The sequence below is a fragment of the Oncorhynchus clarkii genome, chromosome 17 (genome assembly GCF_045791955.1).
Source record: "Oncorhynchus clarkii lewisi isolate Uvic-CL-2024 chromosome 17, UVic_Ocla_1.0, whole genome shotgun sequence".
Lineage (NCBI taxonomy): Eukaryota > Metazoa > Chordata > Actinopteri > Salmoniformes > Salmonidae > Oncorhynchus > Oncorhynchus clarkii.
The window spans coordinates 54648489-54675786 of NC_092163.1; the positions used below are offsets into that span (position 1 = coordinate 54648489).

General features: G+C 42.4%; 1 pseudogene; it reads left to right on the forward strand.

Moving 5' to 3' along the window:
- Positions 1-27298, forward strand: LOC139369461 (uncharacterized; annotated as a pseudogene).

Below are 27298 nucleotides of genomic sequence, written 5' to 3' on the forward strand. Positions count from 1 at the left end.
ATGAGTGGTGGAAGAGGATGCAAACCAGATCAGACGGTGAGATGTCAAAAATATGTTTTATTTTATTGAATCAGATATTTATCTGACTGATACTGGTTTGCAAGTTATAGACTGGTTTCTCTGCTCCCGCACGGCAAGCAGTAGCAGAGCACCAAGTCTAGGACCAAAAGGCTCCTCAACAGCTTCTACTCCCAAGCCATAAGACTGCTGAACAATTAAGAAAATCGCCACCGGACAATTTGACTCGGTACCGGTGCCACCTGTATATAGCCTTGTTATTCTTATTGTCTTACTTTTTATTATTACTTTTTATTTTTGTCTACTTGGTAAATATTTTGGTAAGCATTTCACGTTTAAAGTCTACACTTGTTGTATTCGGCGCATATGACAAATTGATTGAAGTTGATTTGAAGTCCAACAATCTAAAACTAATGTTCATTTTGGTCAACTCCCTCCCTTGTTTAGGTGATATTCCTCATCTCTCAGAGAGTATTGTGGTTCTAGGCTCCAGGTATTGTAGGAAGAGTGCTGTAGGAAACAGCATCCCGTGAAGCATTCAATTTCACTACTCAATACTGTAGAGAACTGCCCAGTTTGTTAAGGGACAAGAGAATGTGTTAGGGGGCAGGTCACTGTGGTTGATGCACCAGGCTAGTGGCGATACAGCCCTATAGAAAACACCATCGAGCTGGTTCAAAAGGAGATTGTGCACAGTGTGTCACTGTGTCCTCTGGGACCCCATGCACTCCTCTTTGTCATAGATACAGATACTTAATTTAAAGAGGTAAGCAGAAGACCAGTAGAGGAGCACCTAGTGCCTTACGGTCAGATGCTGAGCAGTTGCCATACCAGGTGGTGATGCAACCGGTCAGGATGCTCTCGATGGTGTAGCTGTAGAACTTTTTGAGGATCTGGGCACTCATGCCAAATCTTTTCGGTCTCCTGAGGGGGAAAAGGTTTTGTCGTGTCCTCTTCATGACTGTCCTGGTGTGTTTGGACCATGATAGTTCATTGATGATGTGGACACCAAGGAACTTGAAACTCTCAACCTGCTCCACTACAGCCCCATCAATCTTAATGGGGGCATGTTCGGCCCGCCTTTTCCTGTAGTCCACGATCAGCTCTTTTGTCTTGCTCACATTGAGGGAGAGGTTGTTGTCCTGGCACGGCACTGAGAGTTCTCTGGCCTCCTCCCTATAGGCTGTCTCATTGTTGTCGTCAGCAAACTTAATGATGGTGTTGGAGTCGTGTTTGGCAATGCAGTCGTGGGTGAACAGGGAGTACAAGAGGGGACTAAGCACACACCTCTGAGGGGCCCCAGTTTTGAGGATTCAAATGACAGATGTGTTGTTGCCTACCCTTACCACCTGGGGGTGGCCCGTCAGGAAGTCCAGGATCCAGTTGCAGAGGGAGGTGTTTAGTCCCAGGGTCCTTAGCTTAGTGATGAGCTTCATAGGCACTATGGTGTTGAACGCTGACCTGTAGTCAATGCATTCTCACATAGGTGTTCCTTTTGCCCAGGTGGGAAAGGGCAGTGTGGAGTGCGATTGAGATTGCGTCATCTGTGGATCTGTTGGGGCGGTATGCGAATTGGAGTGAGTCTAGCCCTTGTGTAGTCTTAACATTTTGTATACTCCCCTTGTCCTAAGGTTAAAAAATAACCCGCCTTCACTAAAACCCTAAAATAAAGCAGCTTAAATGGATTTTAACCCCCACATCTCTTTTGCATGAAGAAAGAACATGTCATTCATCACAAACTTTGTAAATATTTGGGTTTTCCCTGTTCACCATGCAGAAAGACTGCATTTAATCAGTGGACACCACTCTTTTTATTACAATACACCTGTCATAATTGTTTGCTTTACTAAAGTAGAGGTTTATTATTATTACTAAAGGTACTGCATAGGTGTAAACACATTTTTTTTAGTAAGAGTTATCACTTGTATAGCCTTAGTAAGTAGCAGAAATGTGCAGAAAGTAGTTTTGAAGACATTTTGTTGAAGGGAAACAATAACAGTCTTGAACTTTTTTGGCAACATAGTGATATATTCTTAAATACTGTACAATGAGGAACTCAACTACAAAATACTAGTCTTATAAATAACAACAATAAATAAGAATAAAATAAGATAATAGATACAAAACAAAAACATGAAGAACATAAATCAATCAACTCTAATTAGCACATGTAGGACAGTATGCAAGTGTGTGTACATGGACTTTGCAGGTGTATTTCTCATATGTGCAGCACAGAGTATTTGTTTTACAGTTCTTCTTAGGGGGACAGAATTGGCATCTCCTCCTCTTGCCTGCACCAGCTGCAGCCTCTGGTGAATCAGGACAAGATTCAGCCCTCTGAACAGCTTTCACACGCGCTGCAGAGGCTGCTGTGCGGGGGAGGCGCTCCCTTCTTTGAATGTGTGGGATTACAAGTGCCTTTCCCAGCTGCTCCAGGAACACCCTCCTCTTGTTCTGCTTATCAGGCATCCAGGTAGGGTTGATCTTGTTCCATATCACAAAGGAATTGTATGAGGACACATCAATGATGTTATGGAAGATGACCAGGGCCAGGGGCCAGCGGGCAATCATCCTCTTGCAGCTGTAAGTTCCAATCACCTTCTACAGGTTGTCTATGCCCCCTTTGTTGAGGATGTGGTCAAGGATGATGGCTGGCTTCCTGACCTCACGATCACTGAACTCAGCCGCTTTGTGCAGTGCTTAGGAGGACCACATTCTTGTTCCTCTTTGGGAGGTAAGAAACTAGAGTGGTGGTGGGGGTGAAGGCTTTGATGAGAAGGCCTCTCTCCCCCTTGTTGCGAGAAGTGCAGGAGGGAGCTCAGGCTTGTTGTTTCTAACTGTGACAACTATGGTGATCTTCCTCTTCAGGAGCTGCTGGCTGAGTTCAATCAGTAGCACACATAATCTCAATTTTTCATTGTATGTGTGTGTGTGTGTGTCTTTGTGGTTTTTGTGGTGTGTAAATGATTGTATAACTGCCAGGTCAAAAATGACCCTAAGACAATCTTTGTACCCTGGTGGTATACAGCTTTCATGGAAATATGAACAGAGGCAATGTTTCACTTTTTCTAATGTTGGGGTCACTCTAGGAAAAGTCAACAAATTTCAAGTTGAATTAAATATCATTTAGGGGGTTTTCTCTGCTGTTTAACATAGTGGCGGGTCATTTTTAACCCTTAAGACAACACAAGGGCTCTGGTATCCAGAAGGATGCTGTTGATGTGAGCCATGACCAGCCTTTCAAAGAACTTTATGGCTACTGACGTGAGTGCTACGGGGCGGTAATCATTTAGGCAGGTTACCTTCACTTCCTTGGGCACATGGGATATGGTGGTCTGCTTGAAACATGTAGGTATTACAGACTCGGTCAGGGAGAGGTTGAAAATGTCAGTGAAGACACTTGCCAGTTCGTCCTCGCATGCCCTGGTAATCTGTCTGTCCCCGTGGCTTTGTGAATTTTGACCTGTTTAAAGGTCTTGCTCACATCGGTTACCGAGAGGGTTATCACACAGTCATCCAGAACAGCTGGTGCTCTCGTGCATGCTTCAGTGTTGGTTGCCTCGAAGTGAGCATAAAAGGCATTTAGCTCGTCTGGTAGGCTCGCGTCACTGGGCATCTTGCGTCTGAGTTTCCCTTTGTAGTCCGTAATAGTTTCATGCCCTGTCACACCTGATAAGCGTCGGAGCCGGTGTAGTAGAATTCAATCTTAATCCTGTATTGACACTTTGCTTGTTTGATGGTTCATCTGAGGGCACAGCTTCTTATAAGCGTCCGGATTAGTGTCCCACTCCTTAAAAGCGGCAGCCTTAGCCTTTAGTTTGATGCGGATGTTGCCTGTTATCCATGGCTTCTGGTTGGGATATGTACGTATTGTCACTCTGAGGACGACGTCGTCAATGCACTACGGATGGCAGTGGGAAATTACTTGCTCGCCTCTGGATTCTCAGAAGTCAGCCTGGGCCTGTTTTTGGGAAAGTTACAAACAACACAAAAAACGAACAAAATAGCACAGTTGGTAAGGAGCATATAAACCGTCAGCCATCCTCTTCGGTGTCGTCTTACTGTGAGTCACACCATAGTGCTATTCACTTTTTCTAAGTGGCTGGGAGACAAAACTATTAAGCAGTACATTGAGAGTGAAGGGGAGGCCCTCCAAGGGCTTGTTGAGAAATGTGGGTGCAGGTATCTTGCCTTATATATGTATGAATGGTGTAGTCAGGTCTGGTTTGTATGGAACAACAATAGAGACAAATCCATGCAGGTGTAGGAAAAACAAATGGGAGGAGATCTGTTGTGCACCTATCAGGAGACGCCTGCATATCTTTCTTTATGAACATAGAGAAATTAGGTGAATGTAGCCAGATGAAGAAGAAGGTATGAGACCTGTTTAGAAAACTAGAAGAGAAGATAGAAAAAGAAAGGGTGAACAGAGTAAGAGTGGAAGGGGAAACAGAGCAGGGACAGAAGATAGAAAAAGAAAGGGTGAACAGAGTAAGAGTGGAAGGGGAAACAGAGCAGGGACATGGGGTGATACAATCCTCTATGCCCACATTGTGTGTGTGTACTGTATGTGCTGGTGTGTGCAATGGGCTTGCCCACCCAAGCCCCTCACCCAGGCTATGACATGGAGAAACTGGGAAGAAAGCGATGATATTTCATGAGGAGGAGCAAATGAACTTGTTGATGCACTGTGTTTGTGTTTACTGTGTCTTCGGAAAGTATTCAGACCCCTTGACTTTGTCCACATTTTGTTACATTACAGCCTTGTTCTAAAATGTATTGAAAAATAAATAATCCTCAGCAATCTACACACAATACTCCATAATGACAAAGCAAAAACAGTTTTATTTAATTTTAGCAAATGTATAAAAATGTTTAAACATAAATAACTTATTTACATAAGTATTCAGACCCTTCGCTATTAGACTCGAAATTGAGCTCAGGTGCATCCTGTTTCCATTGATCATCTCTGGAGGGACCTGAAAATAGCTGGGCAGCGATGCTCCCCATCCAACCTGACAGAGCTTGAATGGATCTGCAGAGAACAATGGGAGAAACTCCCCAAATACAGGGGTGCCAAACTTGTAGCGTCATATCCAAGAAGCTCGAGGCTGTAATCGCTGCCAAAGGTGCATCAACAAAGTACTGAGTAAAGGCTCTGAATGCTTATGTAAAAGTGATATTTCTGTTTGTTTTAAAAAAAATCTAAAGCCTGTTTTTGCTTTGTTGTTATGTGGTATTGTGTGTAGATTGATGAGGAAGAAACAAGGTTCATGAAATCGATAACCTGTGACATAGTAACCGGTGACATTCATATTCTGATTATCTCTGAAACTCACTTAGATAATACCTTTGATGATACAGTGGTAGCAATACATGGTTAAATACCAATAGGGGCAATGTTGCAGTCTATATTCAGAGAAACATTCCTGTAAAGCTTAGAAAGGATCTCATGTTAAAACTGTTGAAGTAATATGGCTACAGGTTCACCTACCTCACCTAAAGCCCATTCTTGTGGGAAGTCGCTATAGACCACCAAGTGATAACAGTCAGTATCTGAATAATACGTGTGAAATACTTGACAATGTACACTACTGTTCAAAAGTTTGGGGTCACTGCCAAATGTCCTTGTTTTTGAAAGAAAAGCACATGTTTGTCCATTAAAATAACATAAAATTGATCAGAAATACAGTGTAGACATTGTTAATGTTGTAAATGACTATTGTAGCTGGAAATGTTTTATGGAATATCTACATAGGCGTACAGAGGCCCATTATCAGCAACTATCACTCCTGTGTTCCAATGGCAAGTTGTGTTAGCTAATCAAACTTTATAATTTTAAAAGGCTAATTGATCATTAGAAAACCCTTTTGCAATTATGTTAGCACAGCTGATAACTGTTGTTCTGATTAAAGAATCAATAAAACTGGCCTTCTTTAGAGTAGTTGAGTATCTGGAGCATCAGCATTTGTGGGTTCGATTACAGGCTCATAATGAAACAAATAACTTTCTTCTGAAACTCGTCAGTCTATTCTTGTTCTGAGAAATTAAGGCTATTCCATGAAAGCATTTGCCAAAAAACTGAAGATCTCATACAGCGCTGTGTACTACTCCCTTCACAGAACAGCACAAACTGGCTTTAACCAGAATGGAAAGAGGAGTGGGAGGCCCCGGTGCTCAACTGAGCAAAAGGACAAGTACATTAGAGTGTCTAGTTTGAGAAACACAAGTCCTCAGCTGGCAGCTTCATTAAAGAGTACCCGCAAAAGACCAGTCTCAATGTCAACAGTGAAGAGGCGACTCCGGGATGCTGGCCTTCTAGGCAGAGTTCCTCTGTCCAGTGTCTGTGTTCTTTTGCCCAACTTAATCTTTTATTTTTATTGGTCAGTCTGAGATGTGGCTTTTTCTTTGCAACTCTGCTTCAGGTCCTGAGCTACAGTCAATTAGATTTGGGTATGATTTTAGGCAAAAATTGAGATTTAAGTTCAGATTTAAGAAAAATAAATAATTATCTCAGATTCTAGAGTATTAGATTATCCGTCCCCTAATGTACACCTTAAAAGCATGCCAAATTATGTCTGGGGTCGGCTTTTCTCTGTCCTCTATGTCTACATTTGTAATGAGAAAGGTTTTAATATTTTTGTTTACATATTTAATTTCGTGTCTTGAAGATGTTTATTCCCCATATTCTGTCACTAAGTGTATTTTCTATTGGTGTTATTAAGCATGATAAAGGAGACTGATCCTATATCACTATATCATGGATTTTAGAACCCAGTATATTGTTGAGTGCATTTTTGGAAATAAAAATGTAGTCAATTCTTGAACAGTTTTTCTTTGAGAGAAGAAGGAGTAGTATTTTGTAGTTGGGAATAATAATCCCCATCTGTCCTGTAAAATATTTGTAGAGATTAAATCTTTCAGCCTCTTTGGAGGTTCGTTGAATTTTTGTTTTTTATTGCTATGTCTGTCTAACTTGATGAACACTTGATTTAGGACACCTGCTAAAATAATACTTCCTGTCTGGGATTGATCTAATATACAGTAGCTCGAATTCTATCTAAGAAGGCCAGGTTTGTCCCTGGGGGTTTATAAAATTAAATCAATGTATATTTTTGCCCATGTAAGGTACAATTCTAAATGAGAAAACAACCTTCTTGAACTGTAAGCTGGGATATAATGCAAAAGGGTGTATTCTTATTTATCAGGATGCCTACTCCTCAGCTGTTACTACAATAGGTGGCAGCATAGGCCTCTCCAACCCAGCTCCTCCTCCAACCCAGCTTCTCTTAATATATGAAGAACCAGATAGATTTGTTTAACTCCCAATCACATCCGGATGTGATGTCATACAGCCGCGGGTGCTTTTTCATTAAAGAATAGACACTTGTGGTTTTTAGCTGCTCCAATCAAAACAGCAGAGCATGTAGTGGCCAAAAGCATTCATCTTGGGCTGACAGGGGAGTGGGGTTGCAAAATGCAATCATTTCAAGCAAATAAACCATTTATAAAACAGTGACATATATTTTTTTTATACAGACAAGCTAAAATATAAGTGAAACTATAATTTGGGGTTAAAAATGTGGAGGTGCAAAGACATAAGTTTGCCCCCTCTATTTGAATTTGTTCCATGGCTCAGGCCTTGGATGTTGAAAGGCTGTTGGCTCATCTCAGTCACGAATTGGTCAGTGCTATCCGGGATCCTTGGGACATCCCTACTCAATTGAAGTTGAAATGTAAAATGGTTATGTAAAATGGTTATTATTTATTTTATTTAACCTTTATTAACTATGCAAGTCAGTTATGAACAAATTCTTATTCACAATGACTCTGCAAGGTGGCGAAAGCGTTCCACAGGGATGCTGGCCGATGTTGACTCCAGTGCTTCCCACAGTTATTTCAAGATGGTTGAGATGTCCTTTGAATGGTGGACCATTCTTGATACAAACAAGAAACTGTTGAGTGTAAAAAACAGTAAAAGCATTGCAGTTCTTGACACAAATTGTTGTGCCTGGCACCTACTACCATACTCCATTTAAAGGCACTTACATTTTTTGTCTTTCCCATTCACCCTCTGAATGGCACACATACGCAATCCATGTCTCAATTGTCTCAATGCTTACAAATCCTTCTTTATCCTCTTTGTCTACACTGATTGAAGTGAATTTGACAAATGGCATCAATAAGGGATCATAGCTTTCACCAGGTCAGTCTGTCATGGAAAGAGCAGGTGTTCCTAATGTTTCATACACTCAGTGTATACTTTCAATGTCTCAAAGTTGGTATCTCAGAGTCCCGGTAGCCTGTGTGTAAATCTATTTTAAGATCTAAAATCTGTTGAGTGAATGAGGGAATGGTTGTGTGCATTTTTGTTTGTCCTGTTCTGTGTTGGTTTGCTGACTACATTATTAGCCCAAATTCTTGTTGGTTTAGTTTGCGAGCTAATTCAGAAAAACTTGCCATTAATTTAAAGATGAACTAAAAACAGTATTTGTTCACTATGAACATTATCTTAAAGCTAAATGTCATGCCCTGACCTTAGAGAGACGTTTTATTTCTCTATTTGGTTAGGTCAGGGTGTGGTTTGGGTGGGCATTCTATGTTTTCTATTTCTTTGTTTTTGGCCATGTGTGGTTCCCATTCAGAGGCAGCTGTCTATCGTTGTCTCTGATTGAGAATCATACTTAGGCAGCCTTTTCCCCACTTAATGTTGTGGGTAATTATTTATTTTCTGTGTGTGTTTCTGCGCCACGGTTGCGTCACGTTTGGTTTCTGTTTACTTGTTTTTTTTGTGTTTCAATAAATGAAGTTTCACTTTATTAAAAGATGTGGACTTATATGCACGCTGTGCCCTGGCTCATCTATGACAGGGAGTTTGAAGACAGTGAACGTGACACTAAAACAATTTAATATAGTTATTACATTATTGTGGACAATATTTCAAATAATAATTCATCTAAAGAGCTTTTATGAATTGATAAATTTCACATGGTTGCTAAGCCATTTGTCCCGCACTCCCTTCTAGAGTTAGGGTGAGACAAAAAACTGTTCTGTAATAAGCATTCAAAGTCTAACGCTCAGCCTCGCCGCCCTGTTTGATGTACAGTACAACCACGACACTTGGAAAATCAGTGTTTATCATCATAAGGAACACATTTGCCTCCAGGACCCATTAGGTCCGCCACATTAGATTTTCTGCCATGTTGGATTTCAAAATAATCTTCTTCATGAACCACAAGTCTGATTCACTGGAGATGTGGCCAGTACAGTGTTTATTACTGTAGTCCCTATGCAGTTTGCAAAATAATAATTGCTACGTAAAACATTCCCATTGTAAAAGCCCCTTCTGTCCTATCTTTGGTTAGTTATCATTCCCATTGTAAAAGCCCCTTCTGTCCTATCTTTGGTTAGTTATCATTCCCATTGTAAAAGCCCCTTCTGTCCTATCTTTGGTTAGTTATCATTCCCATTGTAAAACCCCCTCCTGTCCTATCTTTGGTTAGTTATCATTCCCATTGTAAAAGCCCCTTCTGTCCTATCTTTGGTTAATTATCATTCCCATTGTAAAAGCCCCTTCTGTCCTATCTTTGGTTAGTTAACATTCCCATTGTAAAATCCCCTTCTGTCCTATCTTTGGTTAGTTATCATTCCCATTGTAAAAGCCCCTTCTGTCCTATCTTTGGTTAGTTATCATTCCCATTGTAAATGCCCCTTCTGTCCTATCTTTGGTTAGTTATCATTCCCATTGTAAAATCCCCTTCTGCCCTATCTTTGGTTAATTATCATTCCCATTGTAAAAGCCCCTTCTGCCTATCTTTGGTTAGTTAACATTCCCATTGTAAAATCCCCTTCTGTCCTATCTTTGGTTAGTTATCATTCCCATTGTAAAAGCCCCTTCTGTCCTATCTTTGGTTAGTTAACATTCCCATTGTAAAATCCCCTTCTGTCCTATCTTTGGTTAGTTATCATTCCCATTGTAAAAGCCCCTTCTGTCCTATCTTGGGTTAGTTATCATTCCCAGTGTAAAATTCTTTGGTTAGTTATCATTCCCATTGTAAAACCCATTCTGTCCTATCTTTAGTTAGTTATCATTCCCATTCTAAAAGCCCTTTCTGTCCTATCTTTGGTTAGTTATCATTTCCATTGTAAAATCCCCTTCTGTCCTATCTTTGGTTAGTTATCATTCCCATTGTAAAAGCCCCTTCTGTCCTATCTTTGGTTAGTTATCATTCCCATTGTAAAAGCCCCTTCTGTCCTATCTTTGGCTAGTTATCTTCATCATCTTTGCATGCACATAAAGTGTTGTGAATTGTTACATGTACAAGAGGGATTTCTCTTTCAGCCTGATCATAAGCCAACACCTAGTTTCATTGCTGTTAAAAGCTACAGATGTATTATTCTGCTTGTGAAGAGCCAATAACTCAAGCCCTTACTGGTCAGGTGTCTTTTGTATTCGTCTTGTCGTGTTCCGTGTATATATCTTTATGTAAATCTTTTTATATATTTTTTCTTTGCATATATCTTTGTTAAATATTTTTCTTAACCCCAACTTCAACATACTCTCCTGCAACCCGCCTCACCCAATGTGGTATGGATCTGCTGTTTTCTTTCATTTAGAACCGGAACCCCCAAGCCAGTAGTCAGCTAGCCACTGTTAGCAGTCATCAGCTAAGCTTTAGCCCGGACAACTCCTGCCAGTCTGCATAGGGTGATTCAACCCAGAGCTTATCGGACTCCTTTTTCTCCATATCACCAGATTCCTACCGCAAACCTCTTCACCTGGATTATCGCAGCTAGCAAGCTGCTATCTGATTGGCTTCTCCTGGCTAACGTCTCTGTTCCGAAGCAAGCACCAATTAGTCTGGAGCTAGTCTATGCTAGGCCCATCTCACAGCTAGCTGAAGAGGTCCATCAGCCACTCCTTGTGCTACAATACCTATTTTGCCAATTGGCCTGGACTCCTTTTATTGCAGAGCCCCGCCGATCCATTACGACTGGACTACTGACGTAATCCGCCCGAGATGGTTTTTCAACAGCCTCCTTCGACGTCCCCTGAATGCCCATCTGCCATCCTGCTAGTCGTGGCCCGCTAGCTGTCTAGAGCATAGAGGGCTGTTAGCTGAAGTGGTCTGTCAGTCAATTTCTTGGGCTACTGTATCTATTTTGCCAATTGGCCTGGACCCTCTTACTACACGGACCCTTGCTGATCCATCACGACTGGTCTGCCGACGTAACCACACAAAGGGGGCTACAATAGTCTTCTTCCGTCGCAACGTCCCTCTAAGGCACTTCTGCTAGCCTGCTATCCCGGCCCTAGCTGTCTGAATCGCCGTGTCTCCAGCCCGTCCAGCTACTCATTGGACCCTATGGTCACTCAGCTATGCATGACTCTCCCTAATGTCAATATGCCTTGTCCATTGCTGTTTTGGTTAGTGATTATTGTCTTATTTCACTGTAGAGCTTCCAGCCCTGCTCAATATGCCTCAGCTAACCCTCTTGTCCCACCTCCCACACATGCGGTGACCTCTCCTGGTTTAATTGATGTCTCTAGAGAAAATACCTCTCTCATCGTCACTCAATGCCTATGTTTACCTTAACTTTATTCACATCCTACCATACTTTTGTCTGTGCATTATGCATTGAATCTATTCTACCGCACCCAGAAGCCTGCTCCTTTTACTCTCTGTTCCGAAAGTACTAGACGACCAGTTCTTATAGCCCTTAGCCGTAGCCTTATCCTACTCCTCCTCTGCTCCTCTGGTGATGTAGAGGTTAATCCAGGCCCTGCAGTGCCTAGCTCCACTCCCATTCCCCAGGCGCTCTCATTTGTTGACTTGGTTTCATGCAAGTTACCATTAGAAGCCTCCTCCCTAAGTTTGTTGTATTCACTGCTTTAGCACACTCTGCCAACCCGGATGTCCTAGCCGGGTCTGAATCCTGGCTTAGGAAGGCCACCAAAACCCCTGAAATTTCCATCCCCGCAAAAAAGTTATTTAGTCTGCCTGGGAGCAAGGCATCCTGGTCCGTGACTGGGCTGGTTTTCTAGACCCAAACTTTTGTAATCCGAGTGTAGCGAAATGCTTGTGCTTCTAGTTCCGACAATGCAGTAATAACCAACGAGTAATCTAGCTAACAATTCCAAAACTACTACCTTATACACACAAGTGTAAAGGGATAAAGAATATGTACATAAATATATATGAATGAGTGATGGCGAGTTGAGTGGCGCTCTCTGTAGATGCCCTGCCACATAGCACACCTCTGTAGAAGTTTGGATGTTGTGTCTTAGGAAGGCCACCAGTCCAAAACCCAGCTGCCGTTGAGGCATTGCGATTGATAGACCCTCTACCTCTTTGATTCTACTTTGTCTCTATACTGACGCTTAGCTTGTTTGATTGCCTTGCGGAGGGAATAGCTACACTGTTTGTATTCGGTCATGTTTCCGGTCACCTTGCCCTGATTAAAAGCAGTGGTTCGCGCTTTCAGTTTCACGCAAATGCTGCCATCAATCCACGGTTTCTGGTTTGGGAATGTTTTAATCGTTGCTATGGGAACGACATCTTCAACGCACGTTCTAATGAACTCGCTCACCGAATCAGCGTATTCGTCAATGTTGTTGTTTGACGCAATACGAAACATATCCCAGTCCACGTGATGGAAGCAGTCTTGGAGCGTGGCATCAGATTGGTCGGACCAGCGTTGAACAGACCTCAGCGTGGGAGCTTCTTGTTTTAGCTTCTGTCTGTAGGCAGGGAGCAACAAAATGGAGTCGTGGTCAGCTTTTCCGAAAGGAGGGCAGGGGAGCGCCTTATATGCATCGCGGAAGTTAGAATAGCAATGATCCAAGGTTTCGTTAACGTCTCGTTAACCATAAAGCATACGCCCCCGCCCCTCTTCTTACCAGAAAGATGTTTGTTTCTGTCGGCGCGATGCGTGGAGAAACCAGCTGGCTGCAGCGACTCCGATAGCGTCTCTCGAGTGAGCCATGTTTCCATGAAGCAAAGAACGTTACAGTCCCTGATGTCCCTCTGGAATGTTACCCTTGCCATTTACAAAATATCCTCCAAAACTCTACTCAGCAAATGGGATGCAGTCTATCACAGTGCCATCTGTTTTGTCACCAAAGCCCCATATATTACCCAGCACTGCGACCTGTATGCTCTCGTTGGCTGGCCCACGCTTCATATTCGTCGCCAAACCCACTGGCTCCAAGTCATCTCTATAAGTCTCTGCTAGGTAAAGCCCCGCCTTATCTCAGCAGCACCCACACCTAGCACGCGCTCCAGCAGGTGTATTTCACTGGTCACCCCCAAAGCCAATTCCTTCTTTGCCCGCCTTTCCTTCCAGTTCTCTGCTGCCGATGACTGGATCGAATTGCAAAAATCACTGAAGCTGGATACCCATATCTCCCTCACTAACTTTAAACTCCAGCTGTCAGAGCAGCTCACAGATCACTGCACCTGTACATCTGTAAATAGCCCATCCAACTACCTCATCCCCATACTGTAATTATTATTGTTTTGCTCCTTTGCACCCCAGTGTGTCTCTACTTGCACATTCATCTTCTGCACGTCTATCACTCCAGTGTTTAATTGCTAAATTGTAATTATTTCACCCTATGGCCTATTTATTGCCTTACATCCCTTATCTTACCTCATTTGCACACGCTGTATATATACTTTTTTCTCTATTGTGTTATTGACTGTATGTTTGTTTATTCCATGTGTAACTCTGTGTTGTTGTTTGTGTCGCACTGCTTTGCTTTATCTTGGCCAGGTCGCAGTTGTAAATTAGAATTTGTTCTCAACTAGCCTACCTGGTTAAATAAAGGTGAAAATGAATCAAAATAAATAAAACTACATGGTGAGGTTTTTGCAAATGTCTTTCTCATTGCTCATCATGCTAAAATTGTCTGTCTGTCAGTCTTTATGCCTATCTTGGACCCACCTCACCTTGCTCTATGAATTTGAAACTGGTAATTGAGTTTAGATGGCTTGCTTTGTGTGTGTCTTTGTCTATGTGTCTATCAGCAGCAAGAAAATCATGATTATAAAGGTTTTTCTGTGAAAATATCTTAATACTAATGACCTTTGTCTGACTAGCTACCTGTATGTGTCACGGTCGTCGAGGCGAGAAGGATCAGAGGACCAATATGCGGCGTGGTAAGTGTCCATGGTAGATCTTTAATAAAGAAAGACTGAACACTATACAAAAGAGTAACAAAAACAATAAACCAAATTCGACCGTGAAGCTACAAAATGAGACCTGTGCTGACACAAGCCACTAACATAGACAATCACCCACGCCGCATATTGGTCCTCTGATCCTTTTCGCCTCTCCTCTTCAGATGAAGAGGAGGACGACCGTGACAGAATCACCCACCACAACAGGACCAAGCGGCGTGGTAACGGGCAACGGAAAAAGCAGCAGCAGGAGAAGCAACAGAGGCAGCAGCAGCAGGAGCAGCAGCAGCAGCAGTGGGAGAGGCTGCACTACTTGGAGAAATGGATGTGGGAGGAGATTCTAGACGGGAAAGGACCCTGGGCAGAGCCAGGAGAATATTGCCGCCCCAAGGCCGAGCTGGAGGCAGCAAAAGCAGAGAGGCGGCATTATGAGGAACTAGCACGGCAGAGCGGATGGAAGCCCGAGAGTCAGCCCCAAAAATTTATTGGGCGGGGGGCTAACAGGGAGTATGGCTATGCCAGGTAGGAGACCTGTGCAAACTCCCTGTGCTTACCGGGGGGCTAGAGAGACCGGGCAGGCACCGTGTTATGCAGTGGTGCGCACGGTGTCCCCAGTGCGGGTGCATAGCCCGGTGCGGTATATTCCAGCTCCGCGTATCGGCCGGGCTAGATTGAGCGTCGAGCCAAATGCCATGAAGCCGGCTCTACGCATCTGGCCGCCAGTGCGTCTCCTTGGGCCGGCTTACATGGCACCAACCTTGCGCACGGTGTCCCCGGTTCGCCTGCATAGCCCAGTGCGGACTATTCCACCTCGCCGCACTGGCAGGGCGACCGGGACCATTCAACCGGGTAAGGTTGGGCAGGCTCGGTGCTCAAGAGCTCCAGTGCGCCTGCACGGCCCGGTCTATCCGTCGCCACCTCCACGCACCAGCCCTCCGGTGGCAGCCCCCCGTACCAGGCTGTCTCTCCGGCCCATCCTTACAGGGGCTCCCTCCTCTCCAGCGCTGCCGGAGTCTCCCGCCTCTCCGGCGCTACCAGAGCCTTCCTCCTCTCCAGCGCCGCCAGTGCCGCCCGTCTGCCCAGCGCCGCCAGTGCCGCCTGTCTGCCAGGAGCCGCCAGTGCCGCCAGTCAGCCAGGGGCCGCCAGTGCCGCCCGTCTGCCAGGAGCCGCTAGTGCCGCCAGTCAGCCAGGGGCCGCCAGTGCCGCCAGTCAGCAGGGGGCCGGCCGCCTGGGCCGCCAGTCAGCCAGGGGCCGCCAGTGCCGCCAGTCAGCCAGGGGCCGCCAGTGCCGCCAGTCAGCCAGGGGCCGCCAGTGCCGCCAGTCAGCCAGGGGCCGCCAGTGCCGCCAGTCAGCCAGGGGCCGCCAGTGCCGCCAGTCAGCCAGGGGCCGCCAGTAAGCCAGGTGCCGCCAGTCAGCCAATGGTGAAGTGGGGTCCGCGTCCCGCGCCAGAGCCGCCACCGCGGACAGACGCCCACCCAGACCCTCCCCTATAGGTCAAGGTTTTGCGGCCGGAGTCCGCACCTTTGGGGGGGGGGGGGTACTGTCACGTTCTGACCTTTATTTCCTTTTGTTTTGTCATTATTTAGTATGGCCAGGGCGTGAGTTGGGTGGGCAGTCTATGTTTGTTTTTCTATGATTTGGGTATTTCTATGTTTCGGCATAGTATGGTTCTCAATCAGAGGCAGGTGTCATTAGTTGTCTCTGATTGAGAATCATACTTAGGTAGCCTGGGTTTCACTGTGTGTTTGTGGGTGATTGTTCCTGTCTCTGTGTTTGCACCAGATAGGACTGTTTTGCGTTTTCACATTTCTTGTTTTTGTTAGTTTGTTCATGTGAAGTGATTTATTAAAACATGAATCAAAACAACCACGCTGCGCTTTGGTCCGCCTCTCGTTCAGATGAAGAAAACCATTACAGTATGTCTGCCTGTCTATGACTAGGAACCTGCATTGCGGCATGCAGCTACATTGAGTGTTATTGCTTATGCTCATTAATAATATTTGGAAAATTGCATTAACAAACACGAAAACAGAGGGTGCATGTCTATCATCATATGTTTTTATGGTAATATCTCAAAATGTACTTTAAAGAGCAACTACCACTAAAAAGCAACGTATCTTTTTGAGAACAGCCTATATGACATCGATATGAGTGAGGAATATAGATGCTTGTGTCAAAAATGTACTACAAAGTGCAAATAGGATAATTTGGGTAATAAAGTCAGTCTCATCCAAAACGGAGATTGGCGAGATGAAAGGAATGAAGGGAACCTTAACTGTTTTCCTTGGGTTGCTCGGTTTATTTAAATCCTGCCCACAGCTGGCAGCACCCAAGTAACCATCAACTCACAGCGCAGCTGCACTCGGCCTGATTGTAATGCCCACGGTCAATTTGGTTGGACAGTTTATATCCCTATGGGGATAGTTAGGAATCATCAGTAAATTACACAATATACATGGGACAATATTTTTAGATGTCAATAGCTCCAAATTACATTGACTTAAAAACCTCTAACCAATTATAAATTGTAGAAATTCATATACAATATTGAAAGCATTTAATGAGACAACTAAAAGATGTGCAACATGAAAATATTGTCCCATTTACATTGTGTAATTTATTGACTTCAAGACACAAGACCTGGTTAGACTGTTTCAGGTCACGTAGAAGGTTGAGTGACTGTAACTGTGTACTGTTTTGTCAGAGTGAATGTACAAACTCTTGCCATGTGCAAACACACAAGGGACACACACATGAACCCCCCTCCAAGACTACTCTCGTTTGGCTTCAGTCATGACCAGGCTGAAAAATTAGGGAAAATGAGGATGTTCAGGCCCCCCCCCCCCCTTTAAATTTGAAACAACAACTTAAATAGCAATGAGTTATAACAACAACCTACTGAAGCTATTTAAATCATTGCCCATTCCTGATTTTGATTTCAGTTTGTCTTTAAGAAGCTGTTTCTCTAACAACTACTGCATTCAGTGTCACAAAAATTCAAATTTGATGAAACTTTACCCAGTGCCACAAGAGACAGGCAGATGTAGCTGGTTTGAACTTGCCTATTGGTTAGGGATTAGGTGGATTACATGCCCCTTTGAAAATGAAATGCTTAAATGTTAAATAAGAATGTAAAAATGATGAATCCATTTATATTTTCATATCATGCCACAATAAAATTGCAAAGATAAAATTAAAATAGAAAATTCTCACTGGGCACAGACGTCAATTCAACATCTATTATGCGTTGGTTACACAGAGCACAACATACAGTCTCCTTGCCTGAAGAGTTGCATTGGCTACAGGCTTTGGCTTAGCGGACTAATGTGCTCTTCTGACATGAAAAATACCCTTTTTTCAAATCCTGCCAGTCATATTTGTGCCGTGGCTCAGATTGGTCTCTGTGAGGAGGAGGAAGAGGAGGTCAAAGGATGGGGAATTGTAACTGAGGTAGTTCAGTAACCAGTAATGCATAATGAGTAGGGCTAACCTTCCCTGAAACCTGAAGAGTTGCATTGGGTAAACGCCAATGCTTCAGCTTAGTGGGGTATCCAGGGTACATTCAAGTGCCCTTTCAACCTCTCCAAAGTGTCCGAATGTGGTAATTGCACTGTTTTTGCACACTGGATTTCAAGGTCCTGGAGTGGCCTAGCCAGTCTCCAGATCTCAACCCCATAGAAAATCTTTGGAGGGAGTTGAAAGTCCGTGTTGCCCAGCAACAGCCCCAAAACATCACTGCTATAGAGGAGATCTGCATGGAGGAATGGGCCAAAATACCAGCAACAGTGTGTGAAAACCTTGTGAAGACTTACAGAAAACGTTTGACCTCTGTCATTGCCAACAAAGGGTATGTAACAAAGTATTGAGATAAACTTTTGTTATTGACCAAATACTTATTTTCCACCATAATTTACAAATAAATTCATTAAAAATCCTACAACGTGATTTTCAGGATTTTTCTCGTTTTGTCTGTCATAGTTGAAGTGTACCTATGATGAAAATTACAGGCCACTCTCATCTTTTTAAGTGGGAGAACTTGCACAATTGGTGGCTGACTAAATACTTTTTTGCCCCACTGTACATGTAATTACCATTACCATTCATGAGATCCCCACATTGTAGCCTGTACATTTACAATTATACACTAAAACAATGTTTACCAATCTTCGTCCTGGGACATCAATGGTTACACATTATAACTAATAGACTAGAAACAGGATTTCGCTAGTTAAAGGTTGATTTGTAATTAATATATACCGAAATATATATTTTTTAAACAGTACACTCCACTTCCTATGCATCATGTAAGTACTCTAAAACCAGCTCATCTCAATATCTAATGCCCTTCATCTACATTGATCTGATAAACACAGGATAGGTGTAGTATTTCATTAAATGAGGGACTTAATTTCACCCAGTAGATAATGTGAAATGCTTTATTGAAATAAGTTAATTATCCAAGTATTATAAATACATGCATTATAAATATACTTGTAATATTTTAAATACAAGTTCAATCTGTACTTCAATGCACATCTGTTATGGATTATAAAAACAGAGGAAGAAAGAGGAAGCGAGAGGTGTGAAAGACAAAGGGAAAGAGGTAAGAACTTAGGAGCAGGGAAGGCAGCATTAATGAATTATTAATGAATTAATTAGTTGATTAATGAATCAGTGCTACCCAAATATTCTCTCAGTTCATCACAATTACACGTGTCTCTAGTCGGCCCGAAGGTTATCTTAAGAGCGGGTGAGGTGGTGATGATGGGACTGGGGGTTGGCATCCTCCCACTCATCAAAACATACCTACAGACGAGAGACAGATGGATTTTTTATTCTAACATTGTTGGTCATCATAATCATCAGGAGGTGACATGCAAAACTGACCTGGGATCATTAACTCTGGGACTACTGCATTTTTATCTGTATTTCAATGCAAAGCATCTCCTTAATAATACTTCCTGTTGATCTGACCAAGTGACCTCTCACCTCTGATCATGCTGTGCCCTCTATGTAGCCAGTTCAGATGCTGGAGGGGTTCCCCGACACAGCTGAAATAACCTAGAGGATTAAGGGAGAAGAGGAGAGAGACTGTTATGGAGAAAATAAGGTAGTTAAAGACACACTGTTCAACAGGAATCTGTGTGTGTGGCCTCATCTGGTGTCCACACCACACTAAGTGGCTGCAGAGTACTTTATGCTGAAAAACATGAACGGACACACAAAGACAAACAATTTAGTTATAGAAATAATGAAGTGTCTTACTATTCTCCATGGTTGGCCCTCTTGCCGATTCTTTGAAGGTGGAAGGAGCCACAGTTATACACCTGAGCCTGCGCAACACAATCCGTCAATCATATTGATATATGAGTGTGTAGGTGTGGGTTATTGGGTGTCTAATTGTTCTACATTTTTTCAATGTGGGTGATTTAACTTTTTGATGCACCCATTCCGTTAGCGGGATCATTTTCGTCAACATCCGCTGATTTGCAGAGTGCCAAATTCAAATTAAATTACTAAAAATATTTAATTTTAATGAAATCACAAGTGCAATATAGGAAAACACAGCTTAGCTTGTTGTTAATCCACCTGGCATGTCAGATTTCAAAAAAGCTTTTCAGCGAAAGCATACCAAGCGTTTATGTAAGGACATCTCTCTCAGCAGACAAAACATTATAAACAGCTAGCTGCCAAGTAGATTGGTCACGGAAGTCAGAAAAGCAATAAAATGAATCACTTACCTTTGATGATCTTCGGATATTTGCACTCACGAGACTCCCAGTTACACAATAAATGTTCCTTTTGTTCCATAAAGATTATTTTTATATCCAAAATACCTCCATTTGCTTGGCGTGTTATGTTCAGAAATCCACAGGCTCGAGTGGTCACGACCGGGCAGACGAAAATTCCAAATCGTATCCGTAAAGTTCATAGAAACATGTCAAACGTTTCTTATAATCAATCCTCAGGTTTTTTTTACAATATATAATCGATAATATTTCAACCTGACTGTAGCTTCTTCAATAGGAGAGAGAAAATGTCTGCTCCAAGCTGTTGCACGTGCAAAACGCTGCTGGAACCCAGCCATCCAATGACGCGATGTGATCTTTCTCGCTCATTTTTCAAAATAAAAGCCTGAAACTATGTCTAAAGACTGTTCACAACATGTGGAAGCCATAGGAAAATGAATCTGGTTGATATCCCTTTAAATGGAGCGAAGGCAGGCAATGGAACAGAGAGCTTTCAGGAAAAACAGCACTTCCGGGTTGGAAGTATAACAGAATATCAGTTCTGTTATACTCACAGACAATATTTTGACAGTTTTGGAAGCTTCAGAGTGTTTTCTATCCTAATCTGACAATTATATGCATATTCTAGATTCTGGACCTGAGAAATAGGCAGTTTCATTTGGGTACGTTTTTCAACCAAACATCAAAATACTGCCCCCGACACTCAACAGGTTAAAATAGCCTGTTTTGTTTTTATACAGACATCACACCCTTACCTAAACAGCACCCTCACCTGAGAAGTAGGAATCAAAGGGAGAGAAACTGGGAATTGAATAACTGCAGTTGACATAGCTAAGTAAATGGAAGAATACTCTTATTGCAATGTGAATGGCTCTAAAAAGAGACTTTGGTTGTGCATAGTATAGTCTATGGTGTTGCCAGGGAACAGCACCCTCTTCGAAGAAGTGGGAGGTGAAGAGCTCCTGCACACGGATTGCCTCTCTTGCTGCGTGGTTAGACCCCACCCTTGAAACATCCTGCAGAACAGCAGACTTCTCCTCTGGCACATGATGGTGAGCTACAGATCCTCTTGTGTCCATCCTCATGAAGTTATTCACACACCTGAATTCCTCCAGGAGGCAGTCCCAGATGGCCCTGGTCACCCAACCTTGCAGTGCCCTACACGTTAACTGTAGGCAATCGTTTTGAAGGAATCTCCAGTTACAAGGTATCTGTAGGAATATGGAGAACAATGTAGTTATTAGACTTTTACATCACCAGGTCATTGTGGATTACTAAAGTATAATATCCCTGATAACAAATCAAGATAACATTGGATTGATAGATGCATGGGCAGATGCATATGTTCATGTGCAGATGTGACAATAACAGGATCATATCAAGGATAGCATCACAAATTAATACATACTGTAAACACCACTTGAAACTTGATATGCTGAATTCTTGATGCACAATCGAACATGCTGCTATATGCTGCCAGCACGCCCAGAAGCGAGTCGCAATGGGCGGACTAAGCGGCACGCGGCAATTTATCGCTGTCTAGTGTACATTCACCGTTATGTCCCCCCCACTTCGAAAACCAAATTTGCACCCCTGGACAGATGCATTTAAATTTCCAATATGGATGGAGGACTTATTTTTGCAAATGTAGGTTTGAGCCAACTAGTGTAAAACCTGCCAGTGTGGCTTTGAGCAAGGCACTTAAGTGTAATTGCTCCTGTAAGTCGCTCTGGATAAGAGCGTCGACTAAAATGTTAATGTAAATGCATTTTAAGGTGTATATTCAGAAGTTATAAATGTTAACTCATTTGATAATGGTCTGTGTATTTAGAGTTGAATTTAAGCAATTTTTTGCCAGTTATAAATATTGGTAACGTATTAATACATGTTAATAGGTCTGCTCCTTTAAAATAATGTATCCTTTTGAGCAGTTTTAAATGATGATAATGTATTTATAAGTGTTCATATGTCTGCTCCTTTAAAATAATGTATCCCTTTGAGCAGTTTTAAATGATGATAACGTATTTATAAGTGTTCATATGTCTGCCACTCACAGTTATACATGTTGGTAAAGCATTTATAGATGATGTGAGCACTTATTGGAGTGTATACAGTATCTTCCATAGGAAACCTAGTACAATCATAAAAGTTTAGATAATAGAATAGACATTTCCATTGAAGTTGCACTTTTAAAGTTTTGCACTTAACACACAGAAACAGCACATCGTCCACGTAATTCATCTCATAGGCCTAATAGTACTGTAGAGCTCTTTTTACTTCACACAATATAGCTGGGTCACCCCGTTCTGTCCTTAGGGGTCCACCACCCTGTAGCGCCCCAACCCAAAACACCCCACTCAGCTTTAGGATCTTAGTGAAACATTCATTATTGGTTGCGGGTGTGTTAGGCCAAGGCCAGAGTGACAACCCACAGGACAGCAGACACCCAGGGCGCTAGCAATTGCCTAAATAGATATCTCCTCTGACATGGGCATGTTTTCAGTACAGACTAATCGTACTGTATTTCATATAAATCATCCAGACCTTATGAAAGTTGCCCAGTATACCCTTAATCTTGTAATAGATCAAATCTAGTGATACATAACTTGACATTTCTACCGTCCATTGTGACATTGTGGGAGGATAACCAACCTTCTAATTAATGGCAATGCATTTCTTAGACGCTATAAATGCTTGGTTACACATTTTCCAGTATCAACATTTCCAAGCAAACAAAAACAGTGAGAAGGGAGAATCTGTAGACATGTTAATATAAAGCAACATACTTTTTTGCCAGAATTCAGCCAACCTTCTTCACAAGGCCATAACATAAAAACATGTCCCCTTTTGTGTTTTACACCTCCAGCAGAGAAATTACATTTCTGAGTGCATGTTATTCAGTTTCACTGGCATATAGAACCTTCTATTGATGTCTGAGATGATATGAACATGACTGGACATTCAAACATATCTGTATCCATTCATCATCATCTATAGCTTCTATCTGGAAAAGCCTCCATCAACCCTCGATACAGTTTGGAAATCAACTTTGGATCAGACTGCCTTAAAATAGTTTCAATCTGTGAAGCCTCTGGCTTGTCCAGTGTTTGCTGCACAGAGAGAATAAAGTGTTTTATCTGCAAAAATTCACCTCAGCTCCATCACAGACTGGCTGCCTGAACCTGCTGAGAACCCCTGTCCCCATCTGATCCTCCTAAGATGAGGTATGACAAAGAATTGTCTTGGTGTACATTTATACAATATATTATCCAATAATAGAATCAAAGGTTCAATAATTGAATTGACCATTATTCCCAGACCCCAGAATGTAGCTTTAAGATCATTCACTGATATTGTTAATATCACCCTTGCTCTGTAGACTGGTCTTCCCTGGCTTTCTAACCCTGCTGGGACACTTGTCACCATCTGGTGGTTTCGTCAGAAATTGTATTTTGCATTTCCTAATTTTTCATTTCTATTAGAATCTGTAATTTTGAATGTAATATTTTAGAATTTGCAATACACAAATTGAAGTTGTAAATAGTTCAAAAGTTGCTAAAAAGCTTTTGTTTTTGCATGAAGTGACCATGTGTCTTATGAAACCATACCAAATGAGTTTCCCGGATTTATGTTTAATATGTTACATTTAGTCCATGAGACCAGGCTGCTCAACTAAAGAATAGCCAGTTGCTGCTCTGCTTGCTTTGCAACTTGGAGAAAAAGCACAACACTTACACACTGTCAGCAGCTGAATCTGTTTAACTCTCTCGTGCTAGTCCAGCCAGCCTTTCAGAAAAGAAAGCTAGACGGGTGCAGGTGTGCAGAGCCAGACACACAGAATCACAATGGACTCAAATAGCCATTACTTCTATAAGAACCTGCCATTGCCTTCTGTCTGAATATTCCTCGCACTTGCAGGCGTTATGGTAAATAATGGAATTGCTTATTGCATCTTTTGACTTACAAACTTCTCTGACACTAGCATGTGTTGGCCTGATCCAGTGGGTAAGTGCCTAATGGGTAAATATCAAGAATTGAAATGACCCAGATCCCAGAGTCTACTTTAATAAAAGCTAAGTTGATTTTGATGTGGAGTCGATCAATCCATTTACTAGGCCTGACACAAGACAGCTAATCCATGTCATTTTCTTTTTGACTCTCCTTCCCTCTCCATTTTAGATCGTCCTCTTCACCGTCACATAAGGATTGTGCTGCTGGGGTGCAGGTTTAGTGGAAAGAATGCAGTAGGGAACACCATCCTGGCCAGATTAAAATGGAGCTATTCCTTACTGAAGAGAGCTATACTGTGTGTGAAGAAACAAGGGAAAGTAGAAGGGTGGAAGGTCACTGTGGTTGATACGCCAGGCTGGTGGAATTCCTGTCCTGAAGAAAAAACGTCTGTGCTGGTTAAAAAGCAGATAAAAGCGAGTGCATCTTTGTGTCCTCCAGGACCCCATGCAATCCTCCTGGTCATAAAGGCATTCCACTCATTTACAGAGGAACGTAGAAGAGCAGTGGAGGATCACATTGAGCTTCTCAGTGATAACGTCTGGAGTCACACTATAGTGCTGTTCATCAATGGAGAATGTCTGGGAAAGGCAGGCATCGAGGAGTACTTCTGAGTGAAGGGGAGGCCCTCCAGTGACTGGTTGAGAAATGTGGGAACAGGTATCACGTCTTCAACTTTCAACGGGTGCCAGGGCTTCTGTGGAAAATAGACAACATGGTGACAGACAAAGATGGTAAACATTTTGAAATGGGTAGAGTAGTTGTAAAGAAGACAGAATGGAAAAGTCTGCAAAACAGGCTGCAAAACAGAGACTGAAAAAGGTGAAGGAAGAGAGAAAAATCCTCAGGTCATTGAAAGGTCTCGAATTAAAGTCTCAAATTAAAATCAATGCACTGTGGTAGGCATAAAAAATAACAGAAATGTTTATCTAGGGGAGTGTTTGTGTATCGACCAATCTCAATAACAAGAGGGGCCACTCCACATCTAAAATGTGCAAATAAGCAGTGTGTGTGTAGTTTGTTACTTTCGTGTTTGTTTATCAGTTGCCATTTAAGTTCTTCACTCATTGAAAGTGCTGATTCGAAAACATTTCGGTAATTTCTTGAAAACACTGTCAGTGAGGTGAGTTATATAAATGGAGCAAAAATAAAAGACTTGACATGGTATATTTTTTGTTATTGTTGCAATTGCAACATCACTAGCCCATAAAAATACGAGCTTACATAAATGTTCATTTGGCATGCCGCATAATCTCTGTCAATTATATAAAATACATAGCCATGGGTTATGCCAAAAGAGTTTTCCAGCCCACATCGCTTTGGCATAAATGTATCAAATCCATGATAAAATCTGCAGGCACGGTTAAAAACAGAATTAACACAATAATCAATTCTGTGCCCCCATACTGCTGCAGCATAAGTAATGATACGTAGCACCAATGAATCAAACAGTTTAGTAAAACATTGAAAATGTAGACCACCCATGGCTTTACACTTAGCAATTACGGCACCACGGGCAAAATTTGCAAAGTTAGATAGGTACTTAACCCTCCTGTTGTGTTCGCTTCATGTTAATTAATTCTGTGTTCCCGGTCCAAAATGAGCGCCCCCTTATAGCTGATTATAAATCCATAATAATACATATATTATCACCTAATATTGTGTTAGATCTTTTTATCAACTTAAGTTCTTGTGAACATTAAACGTTTTCAACTTCTATTTGCTAGTTATGGCCTGTAGGCCTCATTGACTTGAGCTCATACAACTTGTTTTCAACTATAACAAATACACAGATGAAACATATTGTGCTATTTGTCACAGACTAATTTGTGTCAAAGTTTATCAAGGACATTTGTTTTGAAACCATTTCAAATGTTTAAATAGCGGCAGGATTTTATGTCATTACCCGGGATATGGTGTATCGCGTTAGCCCTGGGGTCATCCTGATAACATTTCCAGCCGACAGCTGACCTCTCCTCTCAGGTAGGGATGAAGACCAGGACAAATTCCCATTCTTTGATCGGAATGTAACAACAACCTCAGCAGGGCCCTCTTCCTCCTCACTGGATTGTTCCACATCGATCATATTCTGTGTTGTCTTCAACTTCTGACACTTCCTCCTCTAATGAATCTTCACTGTCAGTTTCCTGGCCTCTTTCTTCCTCATCAGTGTCATGATCAAAGATATGATCAAGAGCCTCACATACAGAATATCGTTTGGTCATTGTGTTGCCACAGAATGAATTGTGAGCTAGGCCCCAAAAAAGCTTTATATACCAGAGCTGCGAGATACGTTCTATATATTATTGAAACAATGTTGCGATTGTTTGTGAGAATGCCAACAGGTGTGATTCTCGTGGTGGAAGTATTCTACTGGGGGAAGGTTCTGTGGGGGTTGCCATGGAAGCCAAGAAGGGGAGTGAGGTGTGTGTGTGTGCTGGGGGGGTCTGGGAGAGGAAGTGTGTCCGTCTGATGAATTGGCATGTGCATGAGCTCAATTATATACACTAATTGTACTGTAGTCTCACCAAAAGGCACATCACATAGAAACTTTGTATTTTTGGTGTATGTAAAGTATTACAGTGCACTGCGCTATAATGTGCCTTGAAATGAATCCCGACCTAAATGGTGGAAGCCCTCAATGCCTCTGTCCATGCTAAAGCTGTCTTTGTGGCAAATACAGTATTATCTTTATATGATCATACTGTATATTAAATATACCATTATGTTGTTCTCTCTTTATGTGATTCCCCTCAACACTTAGAGTTCAGGATTGTGCTACTGTTGTACAGAGAAGCTGGGAAGACTTCAGAAGGAGACACCATCTTTGACACAAGGTGTGATCCATTCCCACCATTGACTGATCAGTGTGTAAAGAAACATAGAAGAGTGGCGGGGAGACAGGTCACTGTGGTCGACACACCAGCCTGGTGGAGGGAATTTCTGAAGAAAGCTCCTGTGCAAGAGTTGGATAAACAGGAAATAGTGTGCACTGTGTCACTGTGTTCCCAGCAACCCATGTTTTCTTCCTGGTCCTAAAGATGGACTATACGTTCACTGAGGAATTAAGAATGGCAGTAGAGGAGCACATGTAACTTCTTGGCAAGACAGTCTGGAGTGAACAACACTATAGTGCTGTTCACTAATGGAGAGTGGCTGGGAGATGCAACCATTGAGCAGTACATTGAGTGTGAGGTGGAGGCCCTTCAGCGGCTTGTTGAGAAGTGTGAGAACAGTTATCATGTCTTCAAAAACCTTGGCAGGGATGATGTCCTGGAGCTGCTGGAGGAGATAGAAGACATGGTGGCAGGAAACATGGAAGATCAGTTTTACACTTAA